Here is a 25,771-nt window from a genome sequence, read left to right as displayed (position 1 = left end):
AATTATCTAAACAACACGCATTCCTCAGTTGATGCAGCAATGACATCGAACATATTGGATTCCATGCTGGAGCAATCAGGCCAGGACTGCAGTGTTGGGGCATTCTGAGACGCGACCAGGAGCCAGGATAATTAACATTTATTGATACATGACTGCTGTAAGCCTGTTTGCCCAGTGAATTAAACCAGCTCATTACAGGCTTAATGGTGGGTAGGGGAGATAAATAATAGATGCCAGTCCACTCACCGCCACTTTAGCATGCATCAGGAGACTGCACCACCTCCCCGCTGCTCCTGACATCAATTTGCCCTACACAAAGTCAGGACATCCTCCCTTGAAACCAAAACTGACATCACCACTTCAGTCCAATCCAAGTGGTCTCATGTGGGCTTGGTTGGAGGTCTTAATGACTGTAGTTGTGGATAAAGGTTGTTTTGAGCTGGATACTAAATCACAATTATGCACGTGCTGACATATTTTCAATACAGTGAGGATGTGATTATCAGCAGCATAAATAATGTTTATGTTGAAGCCCGCAGAGATTTCTTTGCACTCCTGGGAAAGTTTAATGATGAAAACACAGATGTCAAGACCGAGGGAAAAAGTTATTTTTCGGTGTCAACATCACAAAAGTGTTTTCTCTCGCTCTGTTCTGCCCTCGCTCCCTCCACCCTCACCTCTGCTCGCAGAAATGAAAAACCAATACATTTTAGTGGAGTGCTACAACAAGGCATCCTGACAAACAGATGATGGTCTTTGTTGTGCTTCTTATCTCCTGTGCCTTCCCTGTCCTTTCCAATTGTTCTCCTCTCTGACAACATAAGTTTCACACCGCTGCTCCCCCCAACTCCCTCCTGTAACCCCTCATGAAATGCTGCTTTACTGAGCTTTAACCCGCTCCGTCTTGTACAATGCACTCAGTTCAAAAGCTCATGAACATGCTGCGAGCAGTGCTATAAGTTTGAAAGGAACTAGTCATAGTTTGGATGAGTGTTTTATTTTTCTATTGACACACACCACTGCTATATTTAGCCTCGTATATTTTTTTGTTTTTTGCTATTGTCCAGATTTATTTCTGAACATTTATTGGCCCTACAGTACATCATTAAGAACATTTCAGGTTACGTTTTTGATGAGGCAACACAAATAAATTGGATATAAGCTCTTTTATCCTCAAACAATAAAACCTTTGCTTTTTTTATTTTTAGTATATTTTTATTACAGTATATGCAGTAAATTGAGCAGGATTTTCTCATTAGCCACTTTGCATGTGAGTATATTCTGTTGCTGTGAGTAGATAGTAAACAGACTTCCTGTTTCAATCTAGGAATATTTTTTAAATGATCTGAAAATGTTATTTCTTGGAATTTATGTTTTTTGTTGGTAGTGAGCATATTTACATTAAACCAAACAGAAGAAAAGATAAGAAGAAAAAAACTATGCAATATGTAATATATTGTTATTAATGGCATTTCCAATAAGAGTGGGCAGATGAGAGGAGTTTGGAGTTGGATTTGTTTTACATAAATTTTTAACAGAAATGGTCCTCTTTCAGATTGGAGTCACGTATTGCATTTTTTGTTCGTTTTTCTTCCTTTATGTTGTCAGGCCATATTGCCTTGAATGAATAATAACTGATCTGCCATTTCAATCTTTAATAACTCACCTTTAAGAATAACTTAACAAAAGGCTCAGAGGCACTGCTTTACTGCCTTTATATGGTCAAAGGTTTGAACTAGGGCTGGACTAGATATCAAGATATCATCTTCGATTTTGTGTCATATAATATCAAGACATGGCATAATTGTTGTCTTTTGCTGGATTCAAAGGCTGTATTATAGTAAATTTATGTAATATTCAGACCTTACCAGACTCTTGTAGGTGTTCTATTATTTGTCTTTACTCACGTCACCATTATATCCATGTCATTGATGATTATTTATGAGAAGTATCATTGTGTAAATATACTGTGGACGCACCGATTCTCATCCTTACTGTTGCATTATAAATATCAAGATGTTTGGTCAAAAAACTTTGTCCATGTCTCCAAGGCCTAGTTGTGTTCTGATTGTGATTGAGACATGTATGGAGCACATTTCTGCTTTGGCAAACACTGGAGGTCAACAAAAAGATGGTATTAAGTTGCACTTCTGTTTAATACAACTTGAAACTAATATATTTTTGGTTCTAACAGTTAAGATAGTGTTGAACTCAGCACAGTTGTTTCTGAAACATTGGAAAGCAACAGTATTGCTAAAAAATAAAAAGCAAGACTCATGAGCTGCCAAACAATCATACTGATACAAAATCACAGTTTACCCAAACTCTGTTGGGAGATAAAGGCAGATGGTTTCAGAGTTTATGATTCAGCAGAAAACCTGGCTAAAGTGTATGGTAATTTAACTACATTGTTTTCAATATATCTTCATTATAACTATATAAAGGCTGAAATGTGGATAATTTGTTTAATTTCCATTTCAACAAAGGAGCAACCTCAGGTCAGCTGATTTTGAATTTCAACACTTCATCTATGTTTCATGGCTGCTGACAGCATTCAGTGGTTCAGTTGTAAGAGAAGTGCTCTCATTGTCCTCATTATGTCACTTCTGACATTTGTGATGCATTTGCCGGTTTGTTTGTTTTGGTTTGTAGAAGGACTCCTCCGGTGCCACCGATGAGGGTCTATCGGTATCAAAGCAGCACGTCAGAAACCCGACACACATCACGAGTCTTTCTCCGAAACTGCCAAGGCTGTGCTAGGAACTACACTGAAGTCTATGTGAGGCAATCCCTCGTGAATCAATCAGAGAGATCTGAGAAACTTCTGTAACTTACACAGTAATACCGTACATGTGATCCAATACACGCGAATATATGGTATCAGTTTAATGCATGTTTTCAGTAAAGGATTAAACATAAAGAGGCTGGAAATGAGTATTTTAACTTTTCTATCCGGAGTTAAAACATTACTCAGATATTGTGGCTGGACCTTTTACTGATACATCCTTCCTGTCAACACAGAACAAACAATGATTTCACCACCTTACTTGAAATTTTGTACACTACAATTGATTGCAGTTACAATTGAAATTTTTTTGAAAGCAGGATTGCCATGCTTTCCAGTTTCTACACAGAGTTCTGCTAAAACTTTAGCTTTACAGATATAGACTAAAAAATGTTAGTAACAGTTCTTTATGCTCCTGAACAAAAGATTGCTGCATGGACGAAAAGGTAGAACAAACTTATACCATCCATTTTAAAGGCAGGCCATGTTCTTAACCAAGGTTGGCCAGGCTAACATTAGCTTGGCTCTGCACTGGTGGAGCTAAAAGGTATCAGCTTAACGTTAGGTAAAAGTTATTTTCTGTAGCTACAAATCACAGATGTCCACTAAATGTCTCACGAGCAAGATGTTAGTCAATGCTATTTAATGTGAAAGCCGGTGTTTCCCCAAACATTGAGATCACCGCAAAAAAAAGAAAAGAAAGAAAAGATTAGGTCAAAACCCAGTGTATGGATTGCTGGACTGTGGATGAAACACGAGAGGGCTTTTAAATTGAAATGAGGGCTTTGAAAGGGACGGCACAGCATTCGGACGACCAATGTAACTTTGATCCCTCAGCCTCTCAGTGACAGTAATTTGCATTATAGAGCTGGCCTGGCTGTTGCTGTTAATGTACCTGAGCTGCCCGCCCAAGTAAAGTCTGTGTCTGGGAAACGGTGAGATATGAAATTATTTACTTTCTGATTCATGTTACCGAGTCAGCAAGGTGGTCACAAAATGCTCTGTTATCTTTGTTGACCTCTTAACATTGTGGAAAATAATAATGTTGCTCCGCATGTAAGTCTCGACCAAAATGATCATTGTATAGCATCATAAAATTGTACTGGGTTCAGACACTTGGTTTCCATGAGGAGGTTTTTCAAGGTCTTCTATGAGGCTTTTCAGACCCATCGCTATTATGGCTAGGGTTAGAAGCAGTCTTGACTGCTAACTGAATATTTCTCACACAGCTACTGGGAGAATTACAGAACAGGTGTCTCTCCAGTTGTTTTGACTTTGACGATTCTTAACACTGACAGGCCAAAATGACTTTTAGCGAAGTGGTATTACGGCTGCATTTTGAACAATTTAGCCATTCCAAGCTCTGCTGGAATCATCACTGCTGAGTATATGTAATATTGCCTGTGGGTGCATCCCTGACTAATGCTTCGTTCCTTTTTATATTTCTGTCAGAGCCTCTTTTTTTTTTGTGACCCGAAACAGATTTTTTTTTTTCCCCTATCATTTTTCCATACCATCTGCCCCAGTAATCTATGAGGCAAAATAAGCTGCTGCACTATTTCCACATTAGCTTTTTCAAAGGAATAGAGGGAGTTATTTTCATGTGCAAGGCCCCCATCCACATGCAAGATCCCCCACTCCCTCCAAATAGATTTGAAATTGACAGCAGCAATAAACTAAGATTATTTCCTTGCAGAAATATCACTTATTTAGAGGAAATATTTGCCTTTCAACAATGGATTTTGTCTTATTGTTTGCTTGTCAATTTATTTGCTCGAAAGAGTCCCCCCCCCCCCTTCCAATACTGTAAATAAAACAAAAACAAAAAAATGACAAGCAACGTTTACTTCGGAAAGAAAGCACTTGCACACACTACAAATATGCAGCTTTTCTCCGTTAGTGATTCATGTTTGGCGGCAACTGTCAAATCCAATGTAAGAAGTACGGTGACATTTGTAGTGCAAGTAAGGGTGTGAAGGACAGTGTGATGGAGAGCCTATGAGCATTTGCTGTCAGGATAGGCAGCCCACTTCTATGTTTCATCTCACAATTGCTGTCAGTGTTTACATTTTTGTACTTAACCTTGACCACTATCTCCCCTTAACCTTAACTAATTAGTTGTAGGTGCTTCACATTACACGTTATCTCCACATATTGTATGCATTAAAAAATGCTCAGAGGGAACATTTTGCATTTAGAAATACATATGTAGAAGGAAAAGCACAATCCAGTCAAACTCTTGTTTCCCCCAAAGACCTGTAGATTCTACCGTGTAGAATATAACCCACTTTCAAAAGCTTTCACCTTGTAGAGTAACAAAATGTCCTGTCGTTCCCACAATCCCACACAGCAGGCAGCTTGACTTCAGATTGACTAGGAACCATTTATTCAGGTGACTGAAAACAGAGCTGGAAGTTTGAGTTTGGATAACTTCAGAGACTGTCACACTGTCTTGAAAATTGATATTATTTTCCATGGAGAGCTTTTAGTTTTCTGTGACCTAAAACATTGTAGGAGAAGCTGCACCAATCTATCCTTCAGTCATGAAATAAGAGTTATATAGTGGTTTGTTAAGTCTTACAGTAATTTTTGTGCCTGTGCCTACTGTTTAAGATTTATCTGAGAATTGTGAATCCTTTGTTTAATCACATAATTATAGTGTGTTGCTCTGTTTTCCACTTAGCTTTATTGGTGTTTTTCTCTTGAATTAGGAAGCAATTAACACTTCAATGTTAATTTACAAAACCACATGTGCAGCAAATCAAGACAGCCTCATAAAAACTGGGTGAAGATTATGCATTCATTTAGTACTAGCCATTATCAGTACATAATGCTACAATATGTTGTAATCCTGCTATTTGATTGTATTGTAATTGCATTGAATTACAAACGAAAGCCATAAAAAAAAAAATCCTAGAGACCATCTCCAGTGCCACCGTTTGGTTTGCGCGTACTTGGCAACTATAGAAACATGGCAGTCTCCGAGCAAAAGGACCCACTCCCCATGTAGTTACAACCCGGTATCATGCCAAAGCATGTATTCCTCTGTCAGTGTCACGTTTCACCTCACCTCGCCTAGATGTGAAAGGTAAGGTGCCTTAGGTTTAGCCACCAAAAACCACGTGGATAGGTTTAGGAAAAAATTGTGGTCTGGGTTAAATGTGACATGGTCACAATTTGGTTAAGTTTAGATTGCAAAACTACTTTGGGTAAGAATTAGGATTTTCACACATCAAAGGTGAAAAGTTTCCATCTTCCATCCTTAATTTTTTTTTTATAGTTTGGAGTAAACCATCCCGGTACTCAAATTGTACAGCATGTTGCCATGCTTGACAGAGTGAGCGCACATATACACTCAAACGTAAGTGTAAATACTTAATGATGCGGTTGTCACTTCGTCACATGAACTTGATCTTTGTCACATCACCGCCCTCTTCGACCCTGGCCATATATGCATGTACTTTTCATGGCTAGGTGACGTTAAATGTACGAAAACACAGAGATTCTTAGTTTCAGGTGATTATACAGTAATAAAAACTCAATTACAAAGATTATATTCCATTTCTGCCAGTAAATTTCCCTAAGTCCTACACACTTGTCTCTTAACAAGTGAGCTTCACCTCATTTAGTCAATGTTAACACTCGTAATTATTGCAGGGAGGAAAACAAATTACAGATTATATATCAGCCACGCCTCACTGATTTTGACTGCACAAAAGAACAGACGGAAACTGGTGGCCACACTGAATTGCACTGCTGCAACTGCTGCAAAGTAATTTTCAAGAGGAATGCTGGTCAATCTTCACTGAACAGCAAAACAACATGTGTCCAACAGCTTTCCATTTGGACACTAATAGAGCTGACGGGTTGAGACATTTGAGACAAGTAAACCTAAATGACACCGCAACAGCTGGTGACGTGTGATGGTGACTAACTTCTGCACCGTGGGTTATATAAAACAAGGACAACACGACATACGTACGAGTGCACACACAGAGACGTAGCACACTTTGACGTGCACACACACACACACACATATAATCCCCCCATCCCCTCAAAGGAACACCTCCACCACCTTCTCTCGTGCTTTTATCATTCAGTGTTTGATCCCACTTTCTTTCTCTGTGTGTCTACCCTAAAGCCTGGCCTATTCGAGAAGCCAGGTGCAGCCTCTTCAGAGCAGTTAACACAACAAACCTCCACTTGCTGTGTTCGCACCAACACCACAATCATATGCAACAAATCATTCTGCTTTTTCACACTCTGGGACAGAAAACATCAAATCAGCTGGCCGATTTTTCTTCACTAAAATGTTGTGACTGACTACAGCCAGTTACATCCAAGAGACTTTTACTCTTCCTCCTCTCTCAGAATCTTTATCAATAAGCTGTTGTCCATATAAATGGAGAAGACGGGGGAATATGGAGCAGCGAGAGGCAGCTGTATCCTTTAGGAAGCGGTAGAGACCAAAACCAGACCTAAAAAAGTGAAAATGAGACTTAAATTCATCGCATGGCCAATATCACAACTCAAGTTCATACAGGTAGGGTGCGTTTAAAAAATGCTGATATTTTGGTCTGATTTTCAGCTGTTTAGGGTCAATGTTTTTCTATTGATAGTTTAACTCTGGGCTTTTATTGCACCTTGTTTTGCCCTTTCTGAAACACAGATAGCGCACTGCAGAGCAGAGAAACAGGACAGAAATTAGCCCGACCTTCTGTGACAGGAAAATGCATGAGCGACTCCCACACTGAGCTTAAATGAAACGGGTGTACAAGAACTAAATATATAGTAGTTACTGGACGTAACTCCAGTTCTATGAGTACATGCATATTTTGTTTCTTTCAAAAGGGCCGGGAGGTCCGCCCACTCACAGCAATGGTAGAGGAAACACTGACATTGATATGTCACTGTTGGGTTTACAACTTGTCTCATCTACCATCAAATGGCCAAAAAAACAAGTTATTGGAGGTTCAAGTTTTAAGTCCAATCCCTGGTCAGAAGATTTTCAGTGGTTCAGAAAAAGTATTGTTCACTGTGATGTTCTTGCGAGGTCAAACCACTGATCTCACAAGAGTGCCTTGGGGTTATCCCACCCCAAGTCTGGTTTATCCAGCAGTTGATTGGACTGAATGGGGTCAAATAGTAAGGTTATTGAGATAAACACCAAATCTATGTCTTTTGCTTGCACTGTAGCGTGACCCCTGGATGCAGCTGAGCAGGAAAGCGAACAGGATGCATCTGGTATTTCCTACAGCTAGACAGTGATACTATGAATCTGTGCCAGTAACAACCAGTTACCACCACAGTTTAATCTGCTAATGCATTGCTGGCCAATGCATTTCATAGTCGCAGACAACATCTGTTTAATTACGTCCCATTAAATCATTAGCTGATGTTGACATAATGAGGTCATCAGCAGGGATGCTACCGCCCAACACACACCTTTTCCCACTACACACTGACTCCACAGTACAGTCAGTGATGACTGGCTCAGCATAGCAACCCATCTCTTCAAGTCTGTCTCTCGCACCCCCCGTCTCCCCCGTCCCCCACCACCACCATCTCTGTCAGCCATTCTTCTGCTCTATTGAGTACGAAGCCACTCGTGCCCTTCTTGTTCTCAACTCAAGCAGAATCATTGGCAGCGACAAACATCATTATGAGGCTCCTCAACGAGCGCTCCACCTTTAGCTGAATGTTGTAGCCCGCAGGGGGCTCTTCTCCTGAGTGGGATCTTTGTGCTGACCCGTGTTTGCGTGCTTGCAGTTTGACTGTCCACTCCAGTGAATCAAGTGAAGTCACTTCCATTATATTTGGTCTGAGAACACAAATGAAAAAACATGTTAATAAAACACTCCCATTATTGTTTATTTATTTCCTTTCACATTTCTGGAAAGGCGCTGTAGGTTTTTTTTAAACGGTAAACATAGTTCTATCTATTAAATAGTTGACATTTTATGACCAACAGAACCTTTTTTTAGTGACGCAGTGAGGCCAGAATGAGAGGATTTCTTTCTGTAAATTATAACCATTGAGGCAAACATATAGTTGAAAATCCTGAGGTAAAGTTGAAAACAATGTAACAATTATGCTAAACATTTTAATGAAAACAAATATTTTTCTATTAAGTATTATTATTTGTCTATAGAGAATGTATGATCTCAGGTTTCAATGTTTGACTTTGGCATTTTTTGCTAACTTAACTGGTAAAAGACATAAATAAATAAAGACGTGTCTTGATGAACTACAACTTGTCATTAAGCTGCTGCAAATTTGGTCTCAGCAGTTTTGTGACACAGTAAACTATGAATGAACACCGTCCTTTTTATTTTTAAAATCAAATGAAAAATGTTAAACATGTTTCTAATACTTTAATACAGAGGCGAGATACATACTTTAGTCTGGAGTGTGTGACTATGTGTGCCGCTATAATGACAGTGAACCCATCAACAAAAAAGTCCTGAAAGTTTTACTTGTACTGGTGTTCTGCTGAATGTAAATTAGTTACTTTAAAATTTAGGCAGTTAATATGTGTGAAATATTAATCCGCGGACTATTAAAGACACTCTGTCACAGAGTCTGTTGGGGGCTTAAGTGTTCATGCTGCAGTGCTCCGAGAAAGTCTCCTGCAGACTTCAAGTATTAACACTTTGGGTCTTCTGTGAATCTGTCATAATACTGATTTTCCCAGAATAGTCAGGCATGTCCCTGGGCTGCCTTTTTTTTTTTGTATATCTAAAAATTATTTCACCCATGATTTACAACGTGACTTTACACATGCAGTTCTCCTGTGACCATTTTGACAGCACCATTAATGTGAAATCCAGGACACGAATTTCATTTTGGGTCACAACAACAAACAACACACACTGTCCTGCTTCTTTTTGTTTTTGCATAATGTGGTATTTTTGGAGGCACATCAGTGATATGGCTCTGGTTAGGAAGCATGTGGTGACTTTGACCTTTTCTAACCTTGGCAAGAGGATGCTACGGCCAACTGTGAGGCCGGCTGTCTTGTCTCTCACTGGGTGCTTTTCTTTAAGTGACAGTGCTGGAAATGTTGCCAACACATTCCTTTATTCCAATAAAGTATATCTAAAAGTATTTAACAATGCAGGCTGCAAATTTGTCAAGACAACATCTTTGCTGCCAAATTAAACCAACTGTTTTAATAAATAGGAAAATTAGGACCACACTGCGACTGCATGGTAACATAATCTTGTTTATGCTGACGTTGCTCCCTGTAAATACCTTACACGTTGTTTGTGCCATTGAATAAGCTTCTGTTGGTCTTTTTGTGGAACAAATCATGAGGAGCAGATGTACTTGTTAGAAATGGAAGCCCCTGCAGGGAGTCGGTAGCTCAGGGCTCTGGGATCATGTGTTCACTCTGTTGCCGAGTCCAAGAGGTGTGTGACACAATTGTGACAGGTGGATTGCCAGGTGTCCCGGTCCGGTGGCCAGACTTTCATGTGCTCAGGCCGAAATGTCACATATTTTTTGCTGCCTGTGTAGATCTGAATGGGCCAAACAGAGATGTGGTAACCAGTAAAGCTCCATTTGTGCAACATGTTTAATAATAATGTTTATACATGCAGTTTGTTAATTTTTTTTTTTTTTTTTTTTTTAATTTTTTTTAATCAAATTTTGCTTATTCATTTAACAAAACATGTATTAGTACACTAAAGTATTTAAAATTTGACTTCTAGAAGCCAAGTAAAAGTGTAAACAAAATGGTTTTTATTGCCATAGCTCCTGAAAAGTATCTGTATTTCAAAATAAAGTTCTCTTTTTGATGTGGAAACAACTTCACGTTAGAGGCAGGGACAACGTGCCATGCAAATTAGAAAGGTGAGATGACTCCTGCAATCTAATGTGACTCTGTGTGTGTGTGTGTGTGTGTGTGTGTGTGTGTGTGTGTGTGTGTGTGTGTGTGTGTGTGTGTGTTGTCCATCCATCTGTCTGTGTGGGCCCGTGTGTGTATATAGGAGGCAATACACCTGTAAGCCCTGCACTCACTGGAGCAAAGCCTATTAGAACAAGCATAAGACATATCCCACAGACTGTGAACTGTGAACAAACACACAAACACACTCACACACAAATACACACAAACCCATCACAGGCAGACAAGGCATTGTACAGTGCAGGCATGAATTACCATCTTGATAGTACCCACAGCAGCCACAATGTCATGCAAACGTATTGTTCTGTCTGATGCTGAGGTCACCTTCAGTGAGACAAGTCAGGGGTGTGGTGCTGGGCTTTGTTCTGGCTGCAGAACGTATTTCATATCACGAACACATTCTTCATCATCCAATGACAGGAAAGAGTCTGGTGACTTTCAATGGCGGACCTACTGTTCTGCCCACTGCAGAGGTTGCTGGGCTCAGGAGATCTGAGTTACTGTAAACACAAATTGTGGTGTTCCAAAATCCACTTAATGCAGCAGTGATGCTTTTCTAGGCACAAAGTTTATTTCTAATCCTTTCTAAAAGCTTAGCCATTCCACTGACAGCAAACCACTGCAACTGTCGAGCATTTAGTATCTCAGGCTCTTTTGTGCATTGTCCAATATTTGGTGCAGATTAAATATTGATTTCTATACATTTTGGAACACAGTGAAAAATGTTCCCTGCAGCTGCTCTATATGGGGCGTTACTGGAGGCCACTCATCATTTCTTCGGATTCCCACAATTTGACTCAAGGTGTGAAATTATACCATAGGCTCTGTTCCTCTGGCCTTCCGATATTTAAGTTATTTGAGTATTCAGAAAGCCTTTCTCAAGTGGATTGTCCCTTGCAGTAATCAAATTCCACTAAACTCAACTTTCCAAAGTGCTAAGTCCTTAAAGCAATCAAGGATGAGGAGAAAATAGACAATCTCAGAGAGAGTATCTCTTGCTGATTTGCTCGGCACGCTTATCCAAATAGTCTGGCTCCTTATCAAATTGGACCGGTTTATTTGAATGGGACTGAAGTCCCTTTTGGTCAGCAGAAGATTAATATTGATTTAATCTGAAATTGTTAAATATGGGACAGATGGTGACGGTGGAAAGACAGAATTCTGAACGCGTTGTCTACAATACACTGGTGTCTGTCTTTCTTTTCTGCATAGAGACCAATCATGTGCATACTATTAAAGTGTGTGCAACGTTGGGAGAAGCAGCAGCAGCAGTAGCGGGCAAAAGGCATAATTGTGCACTTCTGTGTCCTCGTTACAATGTCAGACCAATAATTTCTCACACAATATTGACATTTATGAAAACATTTAGCATCCTACTGCAAAATATTTTGGGAATGAAAATGTTGGCACTCAGCGAACACAGTAAAAGGTGATCTTAAACCAAATGTCAACCTTTTTGTTGCTCTATTATCTTGCAAATAAGTGCTCTCATTCTCACTCATATGGTGCTCTGATGACAATAGATGTTTCATATAATCCTTGCTCTTTGGTGAGCGTTGTTACTGATTGTGAAAAATGAGAGTCGGTTTTCAACTTGAGGCTGTCTCAGCATCATTGTCCAAAGCTCATTAAAATCTCTCTTCATGTGCCAGTAGATCGTTAAAAAAGGAGTTACAGCGAACCTTCACCTTAAAATATGGTGAGCCTCATCGGGGCCAAGTGTCAGCTCCCTGTTTTTAAGATGATCGCAGCAAAATTGACACGCAGGCACCATAGATCAGTCCAGCTGAATTTCTAATTATACATATCACGAGCATTGTAATGACGTGGCCTCAGCTTTCATCTGAGCAGCAGGTAATAAACTCCAGAGTATCTATGAGTGCACTACAAGCTCAATGCTCACCTTGTTGTTGTTCTTTTATTCCCCTATCCCACACACAGAGGCAGCCTTTGAGCCTCTGCAGATGCTGGTGAGAGCTAGGAAATCAATGCACTCAAACAGGGATAAGAGGGACTTGGTTTTGGATAACTCAGGGTGTTTTAGTGTGCATTATTCATTAGACAGGAGAGACACAGACACAATCGCTGCCACTGCAGAGGTTTACTGGAGACAAAGAATATGAAAGCTTAACTATATCGTTACCCAAATCAGCATGCCAGAGCAGTTCCTGATGTTCAGTTTTCTGTTGCTCACTCAGTGGCAGAACATGTGCCACACAGCTTCTGAGGAGGTTGTAAACTTATTTTAAGAATAAGTGGAAACAAAGTCAAGGAATTCTGTGTAGCACCTCTGCATATTTTTGGCGTGATGGGGTAAAGATAATTCAAACAGACACACAAAATTCACAATTAATATTTCTGGGAAGAATACCTGAAAGAACCAACTACTTCTAAAGATCTTAACTGAGGTGTTACTTGATGGACTTTCATTACAACATGACATAACGAGAAAGTGGGCAGGCAATCATTTGCATTCAGCCTCGCCAAAGCCACCAGATGATAACGTGCCAGTGTCACGTTTTGCCTCGTTTACCTATATTTTATGAAAAATAGGGTGCCATAAGTTAGCCACCAAAACTACGTGATTAGGTTTTAAAGCGGCCATGGTTTTGGTTCAAATAAGTATTTTTACGTAACAATATGCACGTCATCTAAGTTACTTAACATACGTCAAATAAGTTAAATACTCTAAATGTTAGAAATTTTCTTCAGTTACTTCACATCGATTTTTGCATTCTCACGAATTTGAACACCAGTTGTCCTGATGAAAGTCCTGTGTACTTTGTCTCAAGACCTTCATCACATGATCTTCCTCCACCCTGGTCATACATGCGTATACCTTTCACACCTGAGCAAGGCAAAACATGACACTGACATGATATCCTCCAGTGGCTGACGGGTGTATTACACACTCTTTTGTGATTTTGAGAAGTAAAAAAGCTACTCTCATTAGAGTATAAATCTCATGAAATTGAATATTGAATGTCCCAATGTCATAGCTGACACAATTTCTTATTGAGTATTGGTGTATATTTATGTAGATGTAAATCACTCATGGAATAACTTCCTTAAATTTGAGAGATGAGAGTAAGGAATCCTACCAAAAGTATTGTGTAAATAACAAATTCATCACAACAGTACAGGCATTTATTTTTTATTTATTTATATTCACCTCAGCTCATTAAGTTCAGCCTCAACATGTGAACATATTAATCATGTCTCTCCTACACAAATGTTCCAACAAGTGGGTGGTCTTTGCTCCAGGAGCTTGGCAGAGCCACACAAATATACAGAGTAGCACACATGTGAATACACTTTTACGCACGCATTTGCACAACTCTACCGCACACAAGCTTTTTGTTGTTGTCACTTTGTCACTGTCAGTTTGTTCTTTGAAGTGATATCTGTCACAAATCTGGAATATTTATTTTCTTAACTACCATAGTGATGAAATACTCAAGGGCATTGAATAATTTCATGTAACTCTTTCAGATTTTCTTTGAGAAGTTCGACATGTTCAAGCAAATATTACAAACACTCATACATATCAAAATTCAGAGAAAATTTCTGCACTCAGGTTTTGCTTTGATTGTGTGACATTTAGTGATTATTACATTGCTCCCTGTTTGCGTTGAGACAGCAAGGAACTTTTATGAATAAACTTTGCAGAACTGGAAACACAAACTCTTTGGCTCAGGTTGAGTTTATAAATGAATTTTGCTCATGTGTCATTGCAGGACAGTCAGGTGTTTTTTTTTTTTTTTAAATAAGGAAACAATTGTGAAAGTAACCATTAACGAAAGAAAAAACACAATGAAAATGCAAAGTTGTGATTCCAGCCAACGATTTTATGACATATGTAATGGCAAGAATTGGTTAATCCTGAAGTGGTCTGGGTTGTTAACCTCTTTTCATGGTTCAAGAACTCAGCTTCTCAAATTGAGAAGACATATTGACTCAAGGTTAAATGCTTTGGCAAGACAGTCATTAGTGTGCAGCAAGAGAAGGTTGGCGATAAGAGAGAAAGACTTTTGATTTTCTGTGAGATATCTCCCACACAGACAATTTAGCCCATGGAACCAGAAGTCACAAGTCAATAGTAAAGCCCTTAAATCATTTCAAACTAAGAGGACTGATTAGAAAAGAAGAGTTGAGTTGAAGGTACATTAAGATTCTCACCAACCGAGAAATTCTGCAGTAGCAGCCGATCCATATTTATAAGCCTGTCTCCTGAAAATAATTTTCATAACCAGTACAACAAACTTGCAAACGTGACTTATAGGAAATGAACTACTGCCCCAGTTAGGCTGAATGAAGGAGCATTTGCAGTATATTGAATATGCACTGCAATCCTGTTTCATGTTCATAATGAATGTATCTGCAAATGGTCACTATCAGCATATTTAATTATAGTCACTTTAAGACACTTCTATAACATTAATGGACTGACAATTTGACAGTTTGAAAAAAGGGGTCAAAAATCAGTGCAGCCTAAAGAATTATTCTTTCTTCCTCAAAACCTGTAAACAGACTTTGATGTGTTTGTTTTTATAGTTTTTGTTGTTGCTTAAAGGGCAATTCCATTCCCCTTTAAGCAACTCTAAGCATACTGAAAAAAAAAGTATTGTGTAACATCAAAGTGAAAATCCTGTGACCCCACTCATCCTCATTATGACTTCCGCTTTGAAAAAAAAAACTGGAAGCCAGACAGAAATTGGGTTTCTTCCAGAATATATTTAATGGTGGCAGAATCTATGTTTTTATTTTTAATTGGAGCCTTATGCTCTTAGATTATTAATTTGAAATTAAATGTGTTTATTTCTATGGCTTTGCACAGGTGAAGGAGACTCTTTCTAAACCTCTGTGATTTGCAGACAGCCGGCATTCACCTTTGTCAGAATGAAACTTACATCTGTGCTTTCAAACTCTCCCACGCCTGCTGTGCCTTGTGGAATATATACAGTCAACACATGACTGCAGTCGTTGCTCCTTGTTTCTCTGCCAGAATCCTATTTGGGGACTTCACCTGAGCTTTCAACAGTATAACCATGGACGTGCTTCACAGGAACTTGTTGCAGCGATACATTGCTCCCCCGATGAGTGGGAGGTTATTGGATTTACTGACAGACTGAAGGCAGCTACCTGTCAAATTGCAGGCTATGAGCACAGATGTACAGGCATGTATGTTTTTTCCTCTCCAACATTCATTGTACATCAGTGATTGTATTTCTCATCTTGTCCATCCAGCTTCTTCACTATATGAGCAATAGTTGTCTTATGAGCTTCAGAATAAAAGCCATGAAAAATAAGTTTGAAAAGCCTTGATGTGTACATCATACTGTTTCACTTTGATATTAACTAACTGTAGAGATGAGCATTCTTCTTCTGCAACAAACGACTACTGAATATTCATTGTTGATAAATTTTCTTTTGGTGGACCTATCATCAGCTTTTAGAGCTCAAGAACATGCCTGTAATTTGTTTATGTTGTTCAATCATCCGCAGCATGGGTTCAGTCAAAAGTCTAGAACCAATTTAGCTCAATTTACAGGTCTCCAAAACAATGAAAAGTAGACAATCTTCTCATCTAAGAGGTAATTTCTTGGCTTTAGAAATTATAAGATAGCGACAGCTTTTCCCTCACCGAAATGAAACATCGTGACCTAGACCTTAATTTTAAACCCTTCAGACACACCTGCCTCACTTTTATAATAAACGTTGCAATGTAAACATATCACTCCTACACTCATCCGTAGGGACAAGTTTTATTTTGCCATAAAACATGACAGAAAATGTGTTTTAGTGCAATTAGTTTTGGAATTATTACTTATTTCTCTTTTATTATTCTCTTGGGAGAACAGCAATCGATCAATATCTATTCAGTTTACTGGTGGGCAACAGGGAATCTCAATCACACAGAATAGAACAGCTTAAATCAAGTGAAGCCTAAACCAAGGATGTGGACTATCATTGTGTTACTCCATGCATGACAATATAGCAGGTTGTGTAGCTTATTAGGCTCTTAAAGGCTCTGCTGTCATCAGCTGCAATAAATGAGCATGACAACATATACAGATCAAGTCGGATGTTCACACAACCATTGCTGGACCAGTTTTGTCAGTAAAAGAGTATCTCCACAACAGACATACTGTATGTCTCAGGTTTAGCTTCATATCCTTCTGTCCTAAGAATAAACTCCAGTGTGTTGTCTGCATTATTGAGCAGCTGACTGAGATGCTGACTCTCCTTCATTTGATTCAGACTGAATGACATCATGCAGAGACAAGGGCAAGAATGAATGCCCTAAGTCAGTCAATGCACACCAAGGCTACCATCTGTCCCTGAAGCTTTGTTCTAACAGACAGCACAGGTCAATCTGCTTTCACCTCAATCACTTCCCACCAAAGAAAGTCTCACAAAAACAGACTGTAGAGATAATGGAAACATCAAGAAAGCTACAATTATTTTATTATAATATTTTGTTATCATATTATATTATACGATTATTTTCTCAAAACTGATGTATGCTGTTATTGTTGTTCTTTTTTGCTAATTTTATTGAAAAGCAGTAGCATTTCACAAAATGGGCATTCAGAACCTTGTTTTTTAGCCTAATGCTGAGTTTCTGCCTCCAAATTAGTCTCCACAAGACACTACCTATTGACAAATAAGCAATAAATAAGTAGACTGTTTGTTCATTTCATCAAACTGAACATTGAGAGAGGGGTTGAAAAGATAAGAAATGATACAAGTTTACCTGAAAGGTTGGTCAAATTACAGATTTCGTTGATTTTTAAAGTGGAAAAAAAGTAAATACTGCAGCAAACCGGTGAGTTATAGAGCCTTTCCTCAAACATTATTCAAATGATGAATGCACTGTTACTTTTCATATCCTTTCAGCCTAAAAATGTGGCATGTGCAAAATAACATAGGTGCCAAAAACTTTTGCATTCAACAATCGTACCTATACCCGTACCTATAACAGTATGTTACACACAAGTCAGTGAAAGTGTTTGTGATTAACGACATATGTGCTTTAAGATCCTTATTTTGTATGTACCTAGAAAAGTGTGTGGTGATGTGAAACTTCTGCAGAGAATAATCTGCCTTTTCTTGCTCTCAGCGAGATGGCCGTGAAAAGGCTTGTCTTTCTGGCTCCTGGCAGTGTTGACAAGTTGCTCATTTCAGCATCCCATTTAACGGCCTCGGGGCAGACGTAATTCATGTATTTAAATGACATCTTCCGAACAGCAACAGAAAGTTCATTGTCACATGGGGATGGTTGCATGCAGTATCTCGCCCGTTCGAGAGCAGAGGGAAATGAGTAAAACTGCATGAGGTAAAATTCAGTTAGCTTTTCTTTGGAAGAAATTATCGCAGTAAAACGATAAGGAAATTTCCCTCCAGTCTGGGGCATTAAAGAATTCATGAAATATTCAAGTCTAGTTGCAGATATTTGTGTTTAAGGTGGCTATAATATTAAGGATTCCTTGGAGCTTTGATGTGCCATTATTAGCTGTGTGCATGGGTGACTAAGGAATACTAAATGTTCATTCAGCAGCTTAATCCAAATATTCTTTTTTCCTTTTTTCCTTTCCAAGGCTTAGTTGGGAATTCATTAATTTCTTCTGTAATTATCACTCTACCATTGGCTCTAACAGAGCTAGATTCTCTTAAATCCCACTCAACATTATGAGTGGATTATGAGCCATGGGACTCGTGCATAAAACAACGTCTGACTGTTTAAACTTTATGAGCTGGCAATCTGTGTTGTATACTACAAGTAATGATGAAAATCACTGTGCATGATTAACTGACAAAGATTTGTTAGCCTTGACACAACTCCGTTTCTTGTTTGGTTTTCCACCCATCGATTATCTATACCTGTTTTAGCCTATACAGGGTCACGGGGGGAGAAGGGGGGGGAGAGAGACAGAGAGAGAGAGAGAGAGAGAGAGCTGGAGCCTGTCCCAGCTGACTTTGGGTGAAGGCAGGGGTACGACCTTGGCAGATTGCCAGTCCATCACAGGGATTTCGTTTGTTTTTGTTTTCCTTAAATGAGTGGGGAAGTATGAGCATCCAAATCAGGGATGATTAATTGATCTGGGAAGGAAAATTAGGTCATGTTACTGCTGCTAGCACAGAAATTTACCAAGCATAGAGGCAGTATAGGATACATGTCAAATTAAAACTGCAAGCAGTGATAATGCGAGCCTTCGCACGCTGCACGTCGGGGATCCAGCGGGTCGGGGCTGCCGGCTCCCCGAGGGTCCGCATATTCCCGCTTGCAGTTTTAATTTTTTTTTCAACTTCCTGTGTTACGGCGAAACATTAAACTTAGCTGCATCGCCCTGGCTATACTGTATACAAAAATTCATTTTGGGTCACTTTTTGTACAACATGCTATAGTATGTCTTGTTTGGAATATTTTGGACGACTGAAAGTATAAATTTTTTATCACCTTTGGAGTATGACCTTTTTCTGAACTGACAAGTGGGAATCGAACGCAGTTAATTCTCACTGTGAAGCAACTGCTCTAACCACTGCACCACTGTGTCATACTACAGCATGTCTTCTGGAAATATGAAAAAAATAGTCTTGTCAAATATGAAAAGAAAAGTCATACTATGTTGTCCATATTATAAAAGCAAATTAAATATAGCATTAAAATGTATTAATGGGGTTTTGGGGGATAAAGTTTATGGTAGTTTGGACACAAATCTAAGAAGACACACCCTTTTTTATTATTGACTTTTATATTAGGATTTTGTTTTGTATTTTTGTTGACCTTTGGTTTGGCATTAGTATGACTGCATTTACAACACAAACCCGAAACCATGTGGCTTACCCTTACAGGGACTTGCCTTCCGTGAACTGTGTGGATTACCTTGAGCGGGGCTCAAACCCGTGTCTTCATGAGGTTGTTTCCAGCTCTGAAGCCGCCACACCATGGGCACACCGATCGACAAAAACAAATCCTTTTGATAACTTTTAATTCCAAACATGTTAAGAGTGCACAGAATACATTTCAAGTCAGTCTGAAAAAAATTGTAGGAGTTCGTTAAAGTACATGTGTGAATTGCCAAAAATGGCTACTAAATTCAAAATGATGGACTTCCTGTTGAGTTGACGTAATGGTGTATTGTAACTTTTTTGTACGTCTAGGTGCGATACACATGTCCACCAAATTTCGTGCATGTAGGTAAATATATCCGTATTTCATGAGTTTTTGAGTATGATAATGCTGCCAAAAATGCAGTTGTTTACAGAGAATAATAATAATCGCTTGAATAACAATAGGGCTTTCGCACCGTCGGTGCTCGGGCCCTAAATACATGCATGATTGTGAAATAAATAGCAACAATATATACAAAAAAAGAAGAAAATATGTGTATCAATAACAGCATGCAAAAATATAGTCATGAAGAAGAACGGTCTTTTCTATGAGGTTTACTGTCATTTATCTATTATATGACTAAGCGTAAAATTAGAAATGCAATCATAGTAGTGAATGAACCTCAAAACTGTTTGAGTGCTTGACTGAATGTACTTTCCACCACTGTTGTGAACAGTCAGTATGCAGCCAGTGCAATGGGCTGATATTAGCCCACTGAAAAGGCTACCGGCTGCTACTTTTTTTTTTTTTTTTATCAGTGACTGGGTACATCACAGTTTTAGCTCTCTTCCATCAAGTGTTTGTTTTACATTATTTAACTAGTCCATGTGGGGTTACATTAGTGTCCAAAGACTGTAAGGCAAGATTGAATCAAGTATGGCACTTATGCTGTGTTCAAATGGGGTTGTATTTACCGAATACCCGAGAAGAGTATTCACAACGTCGGAGCTGATCATTTTCTACAACTTCATGGAATGTGTCCACATTGCCGTTGCCCAGAAACACTTGAATGCCAAGCTGCACACGACCTCCCATGTTGTAACCACGAGCTCGAGAGTTCCATTTGAACGCAGCAATAATCGGCAGTGCACTTTCTACACCTCCGTCTTCATATTGTACTCTGAACTCCATTTAGTGGGTTGCTACAGTTACCGGTACTAATTGCAAATCACGCGCAGGTGTTTTCCCTTAGTCTGGCTGATAAAGACCTCTGTCATACCAGCACAAGCACAGGTGCAATTAATAACATTAACGATGGCTGCATTACAATTAGCAGGTGTCAAGGTCCTGGTGGCCTATTCTTCATGCTGGCTGTGCACTGTCACGCTTCAAGCATAGAACACAGCCTTAGACCATTTGGCACAACGGAAATGTTGGCTTGCGATAGCAAGGGAAACACATGTAATTCATAAAATTTAAAATGACTGTATTTCATTTAGATGAGCGAGAGCTACTTCAAAAGTCCTGGTGGATGCTGGCTCACTGTCATAGCTGTCATTGATGGAATTGAGCCATTATTAATGAAATTTGCTTAATCTGTGTTTATGCAACACGAGTGAACATATTTGTGGATTATGGCCTTGGAGGCCTTTTGAGATTTTACATCCAAAATATGTGATAATTATACAAAATATGATAGGCCTACATTTTCGGATTAAGAATTTGCTGAAACTTGACCAACGACATCAAAATGCTGCTTATTCTTTAATGCATCATCTGTCATGTATCAAATTATGCAGTCTACTTTGCATAATTAAGAATTTTGATACTTTTAAGTACATTTTTGTGACATTACTTCCGTCTTATTCAAACAAAGAAAAGTGGGACATTTATGTTTCTAATTCAATATCAACCAAAGAAAGACATAGGCTCCATAAATGAAGAAACGGGGGGAAATTCATATCATTTTTAAATTAAGAGGAGCTCTCGTGTCATTTTGGGGATAATACCGGGAACGAAACACACCCTCCTGTATCCTGTATGCGCGATGTCCCATGTGCCACTGCTGCCGCGCGCGCAGGCAGTTCCAGACCTCATCCCGTGGACGAGCTTCGCTCTCGGATCGAAGACCGACTCCATCCAGACCGCCAACACTTTCTTCCCCTGCTAATGAATGAGATTCATTCACACAGTGAAACGAGAAGACGTGCTCTGCGCCGCGGAAGTCCCCGTTAGAAGCCACCGCTTTTCGGGCTCGGCTTGTGTATATACGCGCCTGTCTCCGGGCCGGTGCGAGCAGGGCTGCCGGGGTAACCCATGCGAATGGGTCGCGGACTTGCGCGCGGAGAGCGGAGGGAGGACCCGGCAAGTGCGATGGAAAGAGTGAACGCCAGCGTTTAAGGGCAGCCCGCCTCAAGGCGAGAGGAGAGTTCCCGGGCCATTTCTACGAGAGCGACGTCCGCACTTTGAAAAAAAAAAAAAAAAAAGACCAACTTCACTGTCGTCGCCGCCGACTCGATGCTGCTGGGAGCTGCCGGGCTTGAAGGAGTGAGGAGACGCGAGGTTGTAACATGGATACACGAGAAGGAATAGACATCAGCGAACACCGCAGGAGATGTACTCAGGTAAACTCTTACATGCTCTACTCTGCATTCTGTGTAAACTTTAATATTGGATATTGATCAACCGTTATTGCTTATTTTCCGTGTGTGTTTCATAGGGCTGTTATCCTTAGTCAACTTCCACTTCTGAAATTGAATTAGCCCGTAAAGTAGAGTAAAACCTTGCAGTGATACACTGAAGATATCGACAGACCACCTGTCGTGATCTGTTTCTTTCTTTCTTTAAACAGTATGCATATTTTTGGATTAGGGCTGCAACTAAATATTAATTTATTAATTTGTGAAATATGTTGTGTGATTAATCCTATTTTTTTCTGTCTTTGATATGTCATAAAATGGTGAAAAATGTCAACTAGTGTTTCTCAAAGCCTAAGTAACAGCCTAAAATGTCTTGTTTTGTCTGAGCCAACAGCCCACATTTAAAAGATACTCAGTTTATTATGAGGACGAAAGGAACCAGAAATATTTACATTCATCAAGCTGGAATAAGAGGATTTTACCCCTTTTTTTTTTACTTAAAAAAAAAAAAAAAAAAAAGATTAAATAATTATCAAAATGGGGGATTAAATCTGTTGTCTATCAACTAATCGATTAGCTGACAAAACATTGCAGCTCTATTTGTAATTGCAGCACCCACACGTTACATGTGTAGCGTGTAATTGCACACGTCAAGGCGTATATTTGTGCCCATGCCTTCACGGCCATGTGTCGGTTAGAAAAACTAAAAGGGTTTTCCAGTTCACAGCTGAGTTGCACGATTTCGTATTAGAGATCATAACATTCTCTAATTGCCGTGACCATCCCTTGTACCACGCAGCTATTCTGCGAGAGGAGCACAAATCCACCTATCAATTCTCGCTCGTTTAAAATCCCTGGCAGGACTCATTGTAGTCAGTGATCAACAGGGGATTGGATTCAGTCCAGTCTCATCATTGCTCCCCTTCTTTGATTGCTCCGAGCTCCATTGGTTCGGACGGTCTAAGTGAGACTCTGCTGGAAATAGTTATTTTCGTAAGATCAAGTGTCCATATGCTTGACAGGGAGCTACCCTGCACAGTGTGATGCTGCTATCAAGTTAATACAAAGTGGCTTTCCTATGACTCTACTTCTGACCTAATATTTATATGTTGTGCCATTTCCTCCCCTCTATTTACATGGGTCTCTCAGTGTTGTCTTTTGTTTCATGTTGACATTGAGCCAGCTGCATGTTCCCTGGGCACATGACTGTTATTGCCCAGATCTAACGTTTAACTCCCTCAGCTGAACTCTGCACTGGAGTGCAGTTACTCTCCTTACCTTTTTGCATTCAAGTGGTTGGAATAGTGGAGCTACTACACAACTCCTTGGGGAAGTGTGCTTATGGCTGGACACGTTTCTGATGATGTCACTGGCATAGAAAGAGGAGGAGGAGGATGAACATGAAGTTCATAGTACCCCACTGAGTGGAGCGAGAGGAGAGGAGAATGTGCGCATAGACTGAGGAAGGTTGACGCAGGGAAAATGAATGTGTATTCTGATAGATACAATTAGATCAATCAATCAATCTTCTTTTTTTTTTTTGCCATTTTGACACGCGAGCGTTGGGAGGAGGATGATCCACATGGTTTCAGTCTTGTCTCTGCCGTTCATCCTTCTTTTTACGTTCACATACAAAGAAATACTGCAGGCTATTAACATTTTACCTGCAGCGCTATAATCCTAATCTTTTATGCAAGTACAGTTGCCTGTACAATAAAAACGAATTCATATGGACAACATGCTCACCTATTGCTTTAAAATGTTTCAAGCTGACAATGTTGATCATTCCCACTGCACTGAAACACCACAGTAGTACTACCACTGCGTGTTGTTTTTCTATTTCCTACTAGCACCAGGCGCCGCTCAGTAAGATAGCACGGAATAGTTAAATATGCAATAATTGAAGTGGACTACGTGTGAGTGACCTGAGAAATGGACGCTCACTCGTCTCGCTACATGTTGAGCCCTGACGAAGGCACGTTCAGCAAACACTTTCCTGTGTGTTTGTTGTACAGCTGATGGCCCTGTCTGCAGCTGTGCTGAAGTTGCACATCATATAATGATTCGAAACATGTATTGAGTGTGTCGACGTGCGGAAAATGTGAGTAAAAGGTGTTGTTGTTGTTTACAAGCTCTCTCCGTTTTAGAAAGTGGTGGTGACAGACGCTGGTAGGATGTCTGCAGGGTCAGCTTAGGAAAGGGGGAAAAAAAGTGAATAAACACATAGGATATACGATTTCTTTCACTTTTTTTAAAACTGAATTTAGCCTTATCAAGTTGTAGTTCAATAGATATACATCCCTGCTCATCTTTACAAGGAAATACATTAACATCTTATGTAGCATCTGCCAAAACAACACAGCGTCAATAGTGGACCCTCTATATACTGTGTAGTTTAGAATAGTGTCACAGTTGCTCTGTTTTTACCACACTGTGCCGTCCTTTTTTTATGCTTCCAGTTTGTATAGATGCTTAAAGCCGCGGCGCTTACAGACACTTAAGGTTGTCTGTCCAAGAGGATCTTTCATGCCTTACAGTAATAACAGCTTGTCTTTTTCTCTGTCATGGGCTTAAAATGACCTCCCATGATAACGGCAGAGTTCAAGCAAAGTGTTTCACCAAGACCTAAATCCGCTTATTTAAGTAACTATTAATTGGAAGGCTCTTAAATCCTAATGGGATGCCTAATTAGCACTTGAGTAAAGGCAGGTGCAGTAGAATTGTCAACTTGTGCCTGAAAACCGTTAGCTGGAGCTAGCATCAGCTGTAAGACAAGACAAGGCAGCTTTGTTTGTCGAGCTCCTTTCACCAACAAGGCAATGCGAAGTGCTTAACAGAAGACATTAAGGTATTAAAACAAGATGGTATAAAAGATACACTGACACTATTGTTTATTGCCGGGGCCTAATCAGAGAGATGAATATCTTGGCCACTCGACACCCGGGTGGTTTCCAATAAAATAAGTCATAACCACTTGCCAATTCACTTCCAGACGAGACTTTCTTTTAGTGTATTTACAGTGAGTGCATTGCTTGAGGTTCAACCATATATTCCACGAGGCTCATGTATAAAAGCTTTCCAGGAACTTCCTGACTGAATTTTGATGCATAGCTCTGTAATGGTGTTTAAATAATTTCTATATCTTGCCTCATTATGTTAAAAGTTGTGCGAGGAGCATGCATGCAAGCAGGAACACCCTTTCAACAGACTCGGTGGCTCTTGTCACAGGGGAGATTGGATTGAGCGCTTTGGTGGAGCGCCCCTGGTGCGGTCTGGAGAAATGAGGAAGCTGGCATGTGTTATGTCATGCCTGCGGCTTGTGTGCTTAGATCAAAACACTATTAGTCTCTTTGTCTTGTGCCACTATTTGAGGTAGGAGCTTGGCTGGGGAATCCGTTGGCACTTCCTTCACTCCCGCGGTGTGCCATTTGTGAGGAAAGGGGGTGGGGTGGGGGCAAGGAGGGGAGGGGAGGGGTTGGCACGCATAAAATCTTCAGCTCAAGAAAAGTTTTCAGCCCATTGATTTTAGGCACATAAATTCTTGAAGAGTTGCCACAGTCAAGTTAAGATTTGGTTGATACTTTCAACGTTGCTGCAACTTG

General features: G+C 39.8%; 1 protein-coding gene across 3 annotated transcripts in view; it reads left to right on the top strand.

Moving 5' to 3' along the window:
- Positions 1 to 25,771, top strand: part of cntn3a.1 (contactin 3a, tandem duplicate 1) — a 285,629-nt gene that overhangs the window by 192,181 nt on the left and 67,677 nt on the right. The window contains exon 2 of one of the 3 annotated variants that reach the window (XM_069140071.1): positions 22,018 to 22,154. The gene's annotated coding sequence lies outside the window, so the exon portion shown is untranslated. Of the gene's footprint in view, positions 1 to 21,591; positions 22,155 to 25,771 lie in introns of those variants that run through there. The other 2 variants (XM_069140072.1, XM_069140070.1) reach the window with 2 other exon arrangements.

The sequence above is a fragment of the Embiotoca jacksoni genome, unplaced genomic scaffold (genome assembly GCF_022577435.1).
Source record: "Embiotoca jacksoni isolate LCO1_2020_lvr unplaced genomic scaffold, fEmbJac1.0.p SCAF_9, whole genome shotgun sequence".
Taxonomy (NCBI): Eukaryota; Metazoa; Chordata; class Actinopteri; family Embiotocidae; genus Embiotoca; species Embiotoca jacksoni.
The sequence above is the reverse complement of the archived record's forward strand: the minus strand, read 5'-3'. Positions and strand labels throughout refer to the sequence as shown.